At 35.4% G+C, this 3,586-nt stretch overlaps 1 long non-coding RNA gene across 1 annotated transcript; it reads left to right on the forward strand.

The window, feature by feature from the left end:
- Nucleotides 1–1,845: 1,845 nt before the first annotated feature.
- On the forward strand, nucleotides 1,846–2,806 carry LOC141646168 (uncharacterized). The gene is made up of 2 exons (XR_012545398.1): nucleotides 1,846–2,242; nucleotides 2,499–2,806. It is a non-coding gene; the product is annotated as an uncharacterized LOC141646168 (long non-coding RNA).
- Nucleotides 2,807–3,586: the final 780 nt, after the last annotated feature.

The following is a 3,586-nucleotide window of genomic DNA, read 5'->3' on the forward strand; positions in this document are numbered from 1 at the left end:
AACTGCCTTGATTTCGGGTGTTGGCGACATAAGAAGGGAGACATAGAAGATTGGTTGGGTAGGATAAAGGCTATGGTGTGGTGTAATCGCGGTGCGTTGTTGTGGGCACCTTGCTAATGCGGTTGGATGGATTGTTGATTTGGTGTAGAGGAGATTACGATTGACCATGTGAGCTCGAAGTTGTAGAAGTATTTTATTTATGTGCAATTTGTTACCGGCACATATGTTTTTAGAGCTACTTGGTCATTTGTTAGGATGGAGTAATAAGGGGCGTTAGTCTTCTTTGGTTTCTCTTATCTTTTGTTGGCCTTGTGTGATTATGTTTTATGAAATATGCTAATGGCCAAGTGTGGGAAGGAGGTATGGTGCGTGGATTTCTCTATTTTAGTCGGTGTTGAGGATTGACATGTCTGTTGAGTCGTCTGACTAAGTTTTGTTTTCCTTTTCCCTTTATTGTGTCCTAGCAACATTGAGGACAATGTTTCATTCAAGTGTGGGGAAGGAGAATTGTTCCGATTTGTACTAATTTGTAATTGTGTGGTTTTATTTCAGTTTTTTTTAGCAAATTATTTCGGTTATTTATTTCAGCAAAAAAAAATTTGAAAAAATTTGAAAAAAAGAAAAAAGAAAAAAGATGAAAAAGAAAGAAAAAGTATCCCGGCTAGGTGAAAACCTGAAAGGGTGCCTAGGCAAGATTGGGATGTGACCGAGGATGGAGTGAAAACCCGAAAGGGCGCTCCGGTAAAATGAAGAATCGAGTTGCGTGCCACTGAGAGTAGAGTGAGGTTGAAAAAAATATGACGCTAGAGTGAAAACCCGCAAGGGCGGGCGCTCTAGGCAAAATGAGAGATTTAGGTAAAAGAAAAGAATTCTTCTAATACTGTTCTATCTCTCCTTGTTGTGTTGAAGACCGTATGGTAAGAGTTTCTTTGCGTTTTGTTAGCTTCCGTACGCTTCTGTGGATCAGTGTTGGTATGAGCTACTATGTGTCCTTTGAGTTTACTCGGAGACGAGTAAAGATCTAAGTGTGGGGGAGTTGATAAGATGGATTTAGTACGGTATATGAGTGTTGATTTGGGTGATTTGTTGGAGTAAGTGTCCCCGACAATAATGCGATCACAATTGTCAATGACATATTAAATCTCATAATTAAGAATACGCTTGGGATGATTCTATTATATATAGTCAACTGACCAACATTTATCGGTAATGATTGGCTGACTAGAGTTTGACATTACTGTCGTGAGACGGTGGTGGTCAGTTGATCCCTTTAGGTCACACCTATAGGACATTTCCTTAATGGATAAAACTGATCAATTGTATGATGATACGAGTTGATCAATTCCTTAAATTTGAACATAAATTATTTGAGAGAGTTTAAAATTGAATCTTATAGTAAGATTTAATTTAGTAATTAAAAGTGTTATATTACTAATAATTAATCGGTGTTTGCGAAACATGCGAGATAAGAATGATATGTTACTTATAATTACAATAAGTTGTGAATTATACTAACTAATATTAAAATGACCATTTTATGTAAAAGTAATTTAGAATTACTAGTCAAAATGTTAAATGTGATTTATTTAATTTATAAATGATATTTAATTTGTTAAATATGCATCTTAGATTAAATGTGACATAAGACATGTACATGTCACATGACACACATTTGTACAAATGACAAAAAATAAAAAAGAGGTCCATATTATCTCAATGACCGAAATATTGGAGTAGGTTATGGGGTTTGTTATTTATCTTATCCATGCTAATGTTATGATGATTATATTTTGCATGAGTTAAACTACCCTAGTCATATGGGTTAGAGAAAAAGAAAGAGCATCTTCACTTTTTGTGTTCTCCTATGCCCAACCGTGGGCTCTCTTCTTTTTCACTATATTGAGACTTGTTCTCTTGCTTGTGTATACTACTAATCATTCTAATAATTTTGTGAGACATAAAATTCCTTAAAAATAAAAACTCTCTCTAGAAATCACATGATAAAATTAGTTCTATCATAATATATGTTCTATTAATCTAGCATTGTACTAGAAATACATTTAAGGTTTACAAATATTATATACCTAGTTAGTGTTGATATTTGTTTAAGGGAGTGTCTTGGGTGCATCTCTTTAGGAGGATTTATACTCTTGAAATTTTGGAGGATCATCCTAATACATAAGCTCAAGAACAAGTGAGGTAGGAGACTTCACTTGTGCCCAAAATGGCCGAAAATAAGATGGTGAGAAATCGATTTTTTTCATCTCTTTTTATTAAGTTTGCATGCATAAGATCATGTATTTATTTTACACTTTTTCTTTTTGTCGCCCGAAAATTACTAATGTCGCCCGTATAAATTACGGAATTCTTCTACAATTAATACCTTTCCAAAGTTACCCCTTCTACAATTAACACCCTAATACACTTGTTACTGTTTACATCTCCCCTGCTCCCCACTGAACTTCTGAATTTCACAATTGTTTAAAATTTCACGACAGCGGCGGCAGCGACTACGACAACAGCAGCAGCAGCAGCAGCAGCAGCAGCAACAACAACAACAACAACGATTAAGGAAAGTTACTATCTTGTGAAGGGGTGCTCGTCAGAGTGTACTCAATTCTCGTTGTATTTTTCGCAATTCTAGTATTGGAAATCTGGTTGTGTTTTTCGCAATTCTACTCATCATTGTTGTCTTAGCTTCTTGCTCGGACTACCATGGCTATTGCTCACAACATGATACTCTCATCATTCATTTTTTTTTTTGCTTGGACTAACTATACTTCAATTTATCTTATTGGTGTATTATTATTGTTGCTTTCATCAAATTTTCATGCATCAATTTTCGTGATAGAAGCTTGAAATATACTATATAATAAAGCGAACGAAAGTAGAGTTTCATGTAAAGTACACGACATCACCACGACCTTATCATGCAAAGTAAACGACATCACTGTGGACTGATCATGTAATTCAGACGACACCACCGTGGACTACTGATGTCAATCACACGTCACAGCCGTGGTTTGATCATGTAAGCTACAGCCTACATGACACCACCGTGGTTTGTTCATTTAATCCGCACGAATCAATGATAGCCAACTCGTGACCTTTAAACGAATGCTGTAGATTCCCGTCATCGGAGCCGGCAACTCCGGCGAAAGTTCCGTCCAAAGTTCAGCCCAAAAGTTCAACTAAAGTTCAGAATTTTACGTCATCTGTAGTCCATTCGCATAAACCATAAATTTGCTAAGGAAGAACGAAAATTGAAGAAAGTGTACGATCTACTTGATTAATTTACCTCGTTTATCACTTGTGAATTGCCATCATTCATGATTTGAGATTTTAAGTTGTGGAATTTAGTTACTAAGGATTGAGGCTAATAAGGGAGGATTTAGAATTAAGAAGTCAAAAGATGAGATAAATAAGGGTAAAGTTGGAAAGTCAATGTCAAATTAGGGCGACATTAAGTAAAACACGGGCGACAAAAAGTAGCACCCTTATTTTATGACCAAATAAATTAATTCATATATGAATATGTATAGTATTGAGTTTATAGAAACCCAACATAATTATTATTGGAATAATT

The sequence above is a fragment of the Silene latifolia genome, chromosome 3 (genome assembly GCF_048544455.1).
Source record: "Silene latifolia isolate original U9 population chromosome 3, ASM4854445v1, whole genome shotgun sequence".
Taxonomy (NCBI): domain Eukaryota; kingdom Viridiplantae; phylum Streptophyta; class Magnoliopsida; order Caryophyllales; family Caryophyllaceae; genus Silene; species Silene latifolia.